This window comes from Ammospiza nelsoni, chromosome 3, assembly GCF_027579445.1.
Source record: "Ammospiza nelsoni isolate bAmmNel1 chromosome 3, bAmmNel1.pri, whole genome shotgun sequence".
Taxonomy (NCBI): Eukaryota; Metazoa; Chordata; class Aves; order Passeriformes; family Passerellidae; genus Ammospiza; species Ammospiza nelsoni.
The window spans coordinates 112,748,517-112,760,729 of record NC_080635.1 but is presented as its reverse complement, the minus strand read 5'-3'; positions in this window follow the sequence as shown (position 1 = coordinate 112,760,729).

Below are 12,213 nucleotides of genomic sequence, written 5' to 3'. Positions count from 1 at the left end.
ACTAAAACTATACTAAAGAATAGAGAAAGGATACAGACAGAAGGCTAAGAGATAATAATTAAAAACTCATCACTCTCCTCAGAGTCAACACATGTGATTGGTCATTAAGTCAAAACAATTCACATGAAACCAATCAAACAATGACCTGTTGGTAAACAATGCCCAAACCACATTCCAAAGCAACAAAACACAGGAGAAGCAGATCAGATAATTATTGTTTTCTTTTTTCTCTGAGGTTTCTCAGCTTCCCAGGAGAAGAAATCCCGGCGAAGGGATTTTTCAGAAAATATGATGGTGACACACCCTGAGCACCTCTTTGTCCCTCTGAGGAGGAGGCAGAGGGCACATGTGGCTCTGCCTGTGACCACTGCCACCCTTTTGTCACTCCTTATGCACTACACTGAGTGAAATGTGATTTTTATTGATAATATAGTAGGATTTGAGGTGGAGACTGGAGGCTGCACAGGATCAGAACCTATTCCCACAATTCCCAGCTCTTTCCCTTATGGCTTTCATGGCATTTTTCAGAGTGAGGGCTCTGTTTATCCTTCTGTAAGCATGGGAATAATTAAAGAGCAGGGATGTCCCTTGGGATGCACCAGTGGTGAGAGTGATTAATCACTGATGTTAATTGAAGGTGGCTCTGGGACAGAAAACACCACTGACAATATGGAACTCCTTGATTTGTTGAAAAAACTCCAAACTGGTGAACATTTCTGGTGGCAGGCTGAAGACATTCAGGTGTTGTGGTGTTGTTGTGAAGGTCCCCAGGATGAGGTGAGAGATGAGAATTTACTCCAAGTTCTCAGAAGGCTGATATGATATGATATATGATATGATATGATATGATATGATATGATATGATATGATATGAAAATGATATACTAAAACTGTACTAAAGAAAGAGAGAGGAGATATCAGAAAGCTAGACAATAAATGATAATAAAAACCCATGACTGACCAGAGTGCCAACACAGCTGGACTGGGATTGGTCATTAAGTTAAAACAATTCACATGCTGGGTAAACAATTCTCCAAATCACATTCCAGAGGAGCAAACCATGGAGAAGCTGAGGGTTCTTATCTTGCCAGAAGAAATCCTGGTGAAAGGGATTTTTCATAAAATATCATAGTGACACTCAGGGACACTTTCCACCATCCCAGGTGGCTCCAAGCCCTGTCCAAACTGGCCTGGAACATTTCCAGGGATCCAGGGGCAGCCACAGCTTCTCTGGGCAACAAGAGGAGCAGCTTGGCCACCTCTGGGCAGACCCCTCTTCCTTCACTGTTCTGTCACTGGTCACTGCTCCTGGTGGGTAATAGGGTTTGTAAAATTGCAGCAGCTGAGCTTACAACAGTCTGCAGCACCAGGAAACATCCTCTTTTTGGGTATTTCCAACTCTCTGACTCCCATGTCCTTTTCTGGGGGGTGTCCTGTGCTCTCTTACAATTCTTGTATTCACAACTGTCCCATGGTGACTCATTGTTCCAAGGGCTTTTCCATATGGAATTCCCTTTGTTCCCACAGACCAAACCACCAAAATGATTTGCCAAAGTGCATTTGGCTCCTCTGCTGCAAAGTTTGGGCTTCAACACAAAAAAATTTGTAAAGTTTCCTCTTCCTTAAGGCTTTTGAACTTATGTGTTTTCATACCACTTCTGCAGGCATTGACAGCAATGTGAACAACTCCAGAGCTGCCCCTGTGCGTTGGAAAATAAAGTGGTGGAAAGGATGATTTGCCTTGGAAAATAAAGTGGGGAAAAGGAGGATTTAGGCACTGAGGGCAGACACAGGAGTGGAGCTCTGCAGCAACACTTTGAGATCCCAGAAAAAAATCTGGGATCACCTTGGTCTGAACAGAATCATGGGAAAGGCACAGGGAAAAATAGGAAGTGATCTGTTAACTGTGAGCATGAGTTTACAAACAACCCCTGAAATCCAGAATTGCTGGGCCAGAGCTCCATGTATTCCTCCATTCCAAGCTACACTAATAATTTTTCCTGTTGTACAAACTTTTGGCCAGAGACTCAAGGTGAAAATGATGCTCTGCAGAGCAGAGGGCTTTGTTAAGAAGGAAGGGGACCCAAGAATGGGAATAGTGACATTCCCAAGGCTGCCAGAGCTCCAGGAGTGTTTGGACAATGCTCTCAGGGATGCACAATGTGGGATTCTGGGGATTATCTTTTGCAGGGTCAGGATTTGGACTTGATGGTCCTTGTGGATCCCTTCCAATATAGGATATTCTGGTTCTAGGAGTGGTGCAGGAGCTTAAGGGACATTTTGGGAAACTCCAGTTGTCTGAGTGCCATTGTCCCTGCTCAGCTCTGCTCAGGGAGGAGGAGCAGGAGTGGGAACCTGGAGCTGGATGTGTAGGGGAGCCCAAAGATTCCCAAAGTGTTAATTCAGGTGGGTCCAGTTGATGCCTGGTGACAAGGGAGTTGTTTTGTGGATGGCTGAGCTGCTGTGGCTGAGTTTGCACGGCTGGAATATTGGGATGAAGGCTCTGGTGCAGAAGGACCTCCCATCCTGGTCATCACATTCAAGGGGCCAGGGCTGTGGGCTCAGGGTGTGGTGCCACTTGCAGATCCAGTGCCCCACATTTGAACCTGTATCCCAGGGAACCCTGGCACTCCCCATCCCTCAGGAAAATTTAATTCTCTCCAAAATGCTCCATGCTCTGGGTGTGACCTTGTCCTGTCCTTTTTTTGGCTGTTCCTCCTTTGTCAGGAGGAGTCAGATCTTGGCCAGAACTTTCCTGCCCCATGCACTGGCTCTGCTGGGATGGAATTCACATTCTTTCTTTGAGAGCAGGTGGTGCTCTGTCTTAGACTTGTCCTCAGATCTGTGTCAGTGATTTTGCTGTTGCTGGGCAGGGCTCACACAGCATCAAAACTTTCCCTGTTTGCCACCCCACCTGTCTTGGTTTGCAAAGACAGGAGTCTGCTAAGGAAGGCAGGAGCCTCCCCTGAAATGGAGAATGTAAACCCTCCCCATCCCTCTGAATTGGTATAAATTTTAAATTAAGGGGGTCTCAGGCAAAAATTCGGGAGCAGGAAATAACATTTCTTAATTAGGGAAGAAAAATAAAAGGATACAATAAACAATGCAGCACACTAGAACAACACTGACAGAGTCAGAACCCAACCTGACACCCTGTGGGTCAGAGTGTTGGTAGCAGTGCAATTGGAAATGTGGCTGCATCCCTCCTGAAGTGTCAGGTGTGGTTCTGCTGGAGCAGGGATCCTGTAGAGAAGGAGAGAAGGATGTATTTATCCTCTGAAGATCCAGGGAAAGAAGAGACAGCTGCTGTTCCTCTGGGGAATCCCGTGGAGAAAGCCGTGCTGGTGTCTCAAAAACCTCTGGATTATATCCGGGTAGCAATGCTCGGCTCCTCCCTCTGGACAGAGCATCTTCCAATGGGATGCTGTAGTTCTTATCAGCCATGCAGTGACATTCAATAGCTGTTATCAGCAGATGTCCCCTGCTGAGGGAGGTGTGAATGTGGTCACTCAAAGAGAGAGATAAGGCAAACTGCCCACTTGACAAAAGACAACTGCCATACAGATGGTAATTGAAAACATCTTGCATTGCAATCTAGAACACCACCCCACCAGTGAGGAGGCTGGGAGGGCAAAAAGAACTAAACAGGGACACACGTGACCCCAAATTACCACAGGGATATTCTAAACCCCATAGTGTCATGCTCAGCAGTAAAATATTGGAGAAACCAGGAGAAAGGGGGCGTGTTTCAGCCTTTCCATAAGGTTTTATATTAAAAGTGGAGATATTTAGATGGAATACTGGGAAGGAATTATTGGTTGTGAGGGTGGGGAGGCCCTGGCACAGGTTGGCCAGAGAAGCTGTGGCTGCCCCTGGATCCCTGGAAGTGCCCAAGATCAGGTTGGATGGACCTTGGAGGAACCTGGGATAGAGGAAGGTATCCCTGTCCATGGCAGGGGTTGAGATGGGCTAAATTTTAAGGTCCCTTCCAACCCAATCCATTCTGTAATTCCATGATTCTTGTGCCTCTTTGCTTGCACACACCTTTGATTCACTTATTAAAATGCCTTTAGCTTACCCTGTAGGATTTTTGCCTTTACACTGGACCCTGCACTACCATTTTCCTGGTATTTTAAATCCCAAACTCACACACCTCCAAAGACTCATTTAAAAACCACCTCTGCAGGTTGGTCATTACAGAAGCTTGAGGTGACTCTGTTTTATTTTCCTTGCTGCCAGCACACAGATGTTGGTATTTCACACCTCCCATAACCTAAATGGTACCAAAACCTCTTTTCCACCCCAAGAACCGACCGGCCCTGTCTTGCCTGATCCATTTGGTGACATCCTCTGTTTTAGGGTGGCTGATCCAAACTGCCTGCTGGCAAAGGCCCCTGGCCTGTGTTTGGGCTGGTGTTTAGGTTGGTTTCAGCCATGTCTGCTCTGTGCTGGTAGAAAAATCCTGTACCCAGGATTAGCTTCCTCCTCCAAACCCTGCTTCTTTCCCAGCTCTTCTGCCAATGATTCCTGCTCTGCAGCCATCCCAAACATCCTCCTACAGCCTGTCAGGCTCGCTGGAGTCACAAAGCCATTATTGAGATCCTCCAATGGCTTTAAAAGATGCATTTTGGTGTTCTGCTCCCCCCACTGTGTTTGGGGGCACCCTGAGTCACTGCTGAAAAGGGTTTGGGCCATCCTGCTGCCAGCGGATTTGGGAAGGGGCTGCATCCCAAACTTCTCTATGCCACCCACGCCCCTGCTCTGCTGCCAGAGTTTCAAAGAAATCCACGACACAATTACAGGCTAACAATACAAAAAAGGGAAGGGAATGGTGCCATCCCACTGTGATCTCATGGAGAAAGGCAGAACTGTTCTGTAATAAAGGTAAATAGGTTTCTGCTTCGCTGCATAATGAGCCTCAGATGATTTCAGCAGGAGAAATCCCAATTAGACCCTGGTGGAAAAGGAGCATCCCATCTCAGGATCATGTTGGAAAGGATGAGGATTTCTCCTGTTGTGCTTTGTGGTTCAGCTGAAGCTTTTGCATTTTGAGAAAAGCATCCTGAAGTGTCCAGGCACGATGCTGTGAAGCAGAATCCCAACCTGATTACCCCTTCCTGTCACCTGCTTCAGCCTGGTGGGAGGAACATCCCCTTCCACCCCAGGTGTGATCCAGGGCACAACTCCATGGGCTGTTGGTGGGAGTCACTGTGGGAGCTGCTCTGCATCTTGTAAATGAGTATTTGCAAGGATAAAAGGGTAAGAGACAAAGAATTGCAGAATAATTTGGATTGGGAAAGACCTCCAAGACCATTCCCACTTTGTCATCAGCCCAGAGCACTGAGTGCCACATCCAATCATTCCTTTGACACCTCCAGGGATGGGGACTCCAAACCTCCCTGGACAGCCCCTCCAATGCTTGACCACCCTTTCCATGAAGAAATTCCTCCTGATGTCCAACCTAAACCTCCCCTGGTGTGGCTTGAGGCTGTTCCCTCTCATCCTGTCCCTGTTCCCTGGGAGCAGAGCCCAACCCCCCTGGCTGTCCCCTCCTGTCAGGAGTTGTGCAGAGCCACAAGGTCCCCCCTGAGCCTCCTTTTCTCCAGGCTGAGCCCCTTTCCAAACTCTCTCAGCCATTCCTGGTGTTCCAGCCTTCCCCAGCTCCATTCCCTTCCCTGGACACTCTCCAGCCCCTCAATGTCCTTCTGGCAGTGAGGGCCTGTAAAACTGTAAAATACTTTTTGAAGAATTCTGAAAAGTTCCAAGTTAAATGCAGGAGTGAAGGGGAAGCAAAGGCACCTCCTGGTCCAGCCTGATGCAGAGCCCAGGCAGGGCTGTAGGAATCCCAGATGTGCCACTGTAGGTGCATTAATGTCAATAAACAACGGTGCCAACAATGATGGCAACCTCACAAAGCCAAGTGTCCCAGTCTGGCAATCTCCAGGCCTTTAAAAACTTTTCCTTCCCCTACGGGTGCCCTCAATCCAGCTGCCTCTTGGAAAATCCTGGATTGGTGGGTAGTATGGTGTGCTACAGTGCTAAACTCAAAGATTTCGTCAGCTGAGTCTGGCTGGGGATGCTCCAATGGCTCAGCTACAAGGAAAATATTATTTTAACCTTATAATCTCTTAAAATTTTCCCCTGGGCATTGTCCACTTACAAAGTCTGGAGACACAAAACTGGGCCAAACAGCTGCAGTTTGGATCTGACTCCAGGCACTCCTTCCTTCAGTTGCCACTTTGCAGGGAGAAATGAAATGTTATGAAAACAAGACAAATTTTTTCATGTGCTTTCTAAATTTTGGATCTTTATCAGCCAGGTAAGATGGCAAAGTTTGGTCAATGTGAGATGGGAACGGGGAAACTGTGACCAGTCATAAAGTGGGCATGTTGGATTTTCATGGAATTGTGAAATTCCATGGGACAGGAATGGGAAATTCATGGAATTGTGAAATTCCATGGGACATGACACCTTTCACTATCCTTCCACTATCCCAGGCTGATCCAAGCCCCATCCAGCCTGGCCTTGGACACTTCCAGGGATCCAGGGGCAGCCACAGCTTCTCTGGGCGCCCTGTGTCAGGGCCTCATCATCCTCACAGCCAAGAATTCCTTCCCAATATCCCATGTATTCCTCTGGCAGTGGGAAGCCATTACCCCTTGTCCTGGCACTCCAGGCCATCACCCAAAAACTAAACTCATAATTTTGCCATCTGCGTAGCACAGAAATGAAATTTTAAATATTAAAATATTATTCTCTTATTAGCTTTAAAAGATTTTAAATCCCTCAGCAAAATGCCTGATCAGTGAAGAGTGGGGCACACTTTAAATATCAAATCACTTTTTTACTTTTTAAAGCATTAGTTGAATTCTTTTATAGGCTGAGCTTAGCTGTGGGTGTTAAATGTAAAAATATGTGGTGCTAATGGTGCTACTGGATATCTTAGAAAAATTGAGGTTTTAAAGCAGAAAAAAAGAAAAGATCTCTTGATTTTCTCCCTCCTCTTTTGTGGATTTTTCTAAAAACTTTCCTCCCAGTTGAGAAGTGGAAAATAAACTGTGTTTTCTCATGTGCCTTATCCAGCACATTTCTAACACAAACAATGCTGAGATGTTGCAGTAGAAGAGAAATTAAATGGGGTTTCTTTCTGGATATTCACAGAAAAAAAAAGGGAGTTTCTCAACTTCTTCTCTTTTAAAACTTGTTTTTGGAAAGAATGTCTATTCATTTTTTATGTAATGATATATTTATGTGCATAGATTCAAGAAAGGTGAAATCACAGTTTTCCTTTTTCAGTCCTGATTGTAATTGAAGAACACAACCCCTAGATGGCAGAAAGTCCCTCTTTTGGGGTGTTTTGGTTTCTTTTAATCCCTGCATAGGATAATCTCAAGTGTCAGTATTTATGATACTCAGCCTCATCCAGGATCTCATTCCATGATGTGACATCAGTGGATTTTAAACCCCACCAAAATTGCTTTTTCTGATCAAACTGCAAATCTTATGCCAAAATGCATCTCCCTGTCTTCTTATCAGACAGATCCCAGAGCTTTTTGGTGTCCAGTCCTTCAGTGTAAATGAGCTGAATAGAATGAATGAGCTCAGAATAGAAATATTGGGTTATTTGGATGCATTGGTGCAGAGATGGAGAGGCAATGGGAGCATTACAGAATTGCTGGCACAGTCCTGTTGATACAATTATCCAGTTAGGGGGTAAAAATTGCTTCCCTAAAGTTCAGAATCCAGATTGAGGAGGTCTCATGGTTGTTTTTTGCTGTCCATGGAGTGAGACAAGTGATTAATTCCCCCTGCTTGGGACACCCACTTTGTTCAAGGACCACGACTCCTGCACTCTTGAAGCCTCATGCCTTCCTTTGCTGAAATTTATGGATTCCCAGCTCCATCTGGGGCTGCACAGGCTGGGAAGTGATGGCATGGATGGCAAACAGGGTGTTCACATGGTACTGAAAGATGGGCTGGGCCACTGAGAGGGAAAAAGGGCTTTTATTTATCCACCTTCCTGTGGTGTCACAGCCAAAATACACCTTGTCCATCCCCTTTTCTGGTTCTGGGTAACAGACAGGGCTTTTCTTTGCTCATTTCTACCTCTTCATGTTTTTAATTCTCTTTTTCTACCTCTGTTCTCAGCCAAGGGTTTCTTGACCTTGGCCCAAAATGTGCTCTTCTAATGCTGATGTAAATTTTCAAGATTTAGGGCCATCCTGTACCCTCTGACAGTGTGTCTTACACTCACAGGTTGCATTAAATTCATTAAATCCATCCACCTGCCTCCAGCCATGGGGAAATCTGAAGGATATTAGGCAAAAAAAAGGAGTCTGCCAGTAAAATGGAGCACATGAATGAAGGAAGCCAAGGACCAAAACCTTCATTATGGCTCATCACTGACCAAAGAACCTAGGTTAATCCTTGATGTTAATTAATGAGAAGTCTGTGATCAAGCAAGGATTGGAGAGGTAAATAAATAATGGAAAAAGCTCATAAAGCAGAATATAAAGCAATAAAAAGTCATGACTGAATTACTTTAGTGATGAGTCCATCCAGTCTCTTCCAATGCTTTGCAAAGGCTGGATTATTTGTTATTCCTTGACATAAAAATAAATCCATAGCTTTGGTGGCCAGAAAGGACCTAAAATTGTGTGTCTGAGTTCCTCTGTGGGTCCAGGTCTGGGATTTCATGTCCATCTCTGTCCTTCTCTGTAAGCCAGCCTGGGGAAACAGGGTCAGGCTCATTTCAGCACAACCCCAGTTCCATCCCAGGAATTCTCTGGGTTCTGTCCTGGGAAAGTGCATTTCCCAAGGTGGATGCCCTAAATGCCACAACTCATCTCACCTGCCTCTAAGTGTTTATGTCTTTTTATCAGCTCTGGTTTTTAGAGCTTTACACTGCCTATGGATCTCTGGCAAATATTCCCAGGCAGTGATTCACCTCCCTGCAAATCAGAGACCTCCCTGTGGTCTGCTGAGTCACTTCATGGACTGTCTGGTTGGGTTTCTGTGGGATAAACACCCTCCTGGGACGTGGATGTCTGTGCCACGGGTGTGTGATTCAGCTGCCCACACAGGATGTGGGTGCTCGGTGACATTTGAGCTGCCCTGAAGCACCTGAGACACCTGTACCCCCTGAAAAATCAGCTTTCCAGGGCTGAATTCCCAGCAGATTGGTTGTACAGGCTACTCAGGATGCTTTCCTTGTTGCACTGATGTTTCTCAGCCAGAAAAGCTCCATCACCACCTGCAAGTCGCTGGTAGAGAGGGGAAGAAGACATGATGAGGTTTTTGGGATGAGGTTTCAACTTGTCCCCAGTGAGAATCTCTGACATTGTGCTAATAAAATCCAGAGGTCATTCAGAAATTAAAATATGATCCTGAAGGAATCAAAATGTCTTAAGCTGAAAGAGATGAAGGGATAGAGGAAACACCCATGAATATGGCAAATCCCACTGCAGGAGCTGAATTCCATGTGGAGCCAAGGGTACTCCAAGGGATGCCCCCTGGAGGGGTCAGAATTTGGGAAACATTTCACTCCTTTCTCTTCATCCCAGAGATGTAAAAATCTTTATAAATTGTGACAAGGAGGGAAAACTCTCATTTCAAGCCCAATATAATCATCTGCCCTTTTCCCTGAGGGTTTTTGTGATGCTCAAACCAATAAGGACCATTTCATGCCCTCAGCAATCCTGTTAATCCTCAAACCTGGATCTCCACAGCTCTGCAAAGTCAAATATCACAAAAAACTGCTGAGTTCTTGGCTGGGGAGTTATCAAGCAGCAGTGAGGATCGCCAGGGACTAATTAAAAGGTAAAATAAACCAGAATCAGGACTTGCACCAAAATATCTCCGTGCAGCTGGCACCAAGAGCAGGTGGTTTGCTGCAAAGCTGGGTCCTTCAAGGTGGGCTTCAATTCAGCTCCCAAAAACTGCAGGAGTGTCAAGAACCATGCCTGGATATTGCTATTCCCTGGGAATTATGTCCCTGCATGTGGCAGCAGTGGGCATGCTGCTGCATCTATCCAGGGGCAAAATGGGATCCATCCAATGGTGGTGGCAAAAGGTTTGCTGTGGGAAGGGACACAGTGAGCCCTGTGAGGTCTCACAGGTCTCACCCCATGGGAAAGGATTTTGGGAAGGAATGAGCAGGATCAGGCCCTGCATCTCATCCATGGCTCCGTGGTTTGGCACTTTCATCCCAACAGGCTCCTGCCTGGGGATTTGGAGAATACTGCGGAGATGGGGAAAGGAAGGAATAGAGTTTCACCTTTTATTCTTTTATCACGGCAACAATGCATGGTAAGGAAAAAAAAAAATAAAAAAAAAAAAAGAAGAAGAAGAAGTTGTAAATGGCAGAATTAACAATAATACAACCCCCCCCCGTCCCCCCCCCCCCCGTCCCCATCCCTCCCCCCTCTCCCTGTGCCGTCCATTCAGGCGACCGACAATAAACAAGGTCATTTGATTCATTCAGCTTGGGGTGTAAACAAAGCCTTACAATAAAACCCCCCCAACCAGGGCCCCTCTTTTTCTCCAAGAATAGATGTCCCCCCCCCCCTCCAGGCCGGGGCCCCCCCTTGCTTGGCTTCTCCTCTCTCCCATCATCCCTGGACCAGCCCTGCTGCCACTTCCGCAGCCCCATCCCGGCTCCGTGAGGCCCCGCTTCCTACCCGCTGTGGGAACCTCGGCTTCCCCGGGCAACATCTGCACGGACAGCCCCCACTTTCTCATGCTGGCCTCATCCTGGGATCCCGATCCAGGGAGACACAGAGAAAAGAGGGAAAAAAATACTCATAACAAACCAAACGTGACCCAGCGCTAAAGGGATTCGCATCCCCTTCCCAGGTCGGTAGGGAGCAGATCCCAAAAGTTGGTGGGCAGATTCCTTTTTTCAGAGGCTTTGCTGGGATGCCTGTGGCCCATGGAAAAATAGGTTTTTGTGTGTGTGTGCACAAGCAATGGGAAGAGGATAGGTTGTGCAAGGTGGGATATCCTGAGGTGGGATAAAGCCTGAGATGGGGTCTCAGGGGGGTGACATGCAGGGAATGTGATGGGAGAATCATGGAATGGTCTGGGTGGGAAGGGACATTTAAAGGTCACCCAATCCCACCCCTTGTCATGGGCAGGGATGTCACCCACCAGATCTAGTTGCTCAAAGCCCTGTCCAAGCTGGCCTTGAATGCTTCCAGAGGTGGGACAATCACCAGCACTCCAGGCTTGGGAAGTTCTGAGACTTTCTCCACCTCACACATTGCTTAAAATAATTCCTCTGGATCATCCAGTGGGTGCCAATGACCTTATACCTGGGGATTTAACCCACCTGGAATGTCTTCCCTGCCACCTGCACAGGCTGGTATGACGCTTGTGGGTCCTGCCTGAAGGTTGTTGTCCAAATCGGGATATTTTGTGTCAGAGGGTTCACCAGAACCTTCCCTAAACTTTGGGATTCCTTCCAGGGCCTTGCAATGGCTCTGGGGTCTGGTGGGATGCAGGAAGGAAGATCTCAGCATGCCCACATCACACAGGGGAGCCTATCCAGGCTGGATGGGGCTTGGAGCTACCTGGGGCAGTGGAAAATGTCCCTGCCCATGGCAAGGGTTGGGGTGAACTTTAAGGCCCCTTCCAAGCCAAGCCATTCCCTGTTTCCATGTTTTCATGCTTTGGTCAGGACAGATGGACATGAGCAATAATTCTCCTAACAGTTTTTCTCCCATTTTTCCAGCAAACATGGATTCACTGCTGGATTTAAACACTGGGAAATCTTTCACCTCTTGAGTTCACCATAAACTTTCTCTATGTGACCTCAAACAGCCCAAATCCTCAGAATCTCTTCAGTTTCCTGCTCAGAAGCGCTGAAATAACACTGGGGGCAGGCAAAACACCTTCCTGTGCCTCAGTTTCCTTCTTGTTTTTCCCCAGTGCTCTGTTATTTAAATTGCAAATTTGCAGCATCAGGGGCTGTCTCATGATGTTTCCACACCACTTAAAACAAGAGAAAACTGCTCATCTTTGATAACTGATCTGATACCACGGCGCTTCCACAACGGTGTCTTGAGCACCGTAATAATAATAAAAATAATTAAAAGGGATGAGTTATCCCTTCTTAGGGGAGAAGGTTTGTTTTCAGAGATGGTCAAGAGATGGATAATAGCAAACAAGTCTAATACAAAGCCCGTTTCTTTGCAATTTAATATTTTGCAAAAC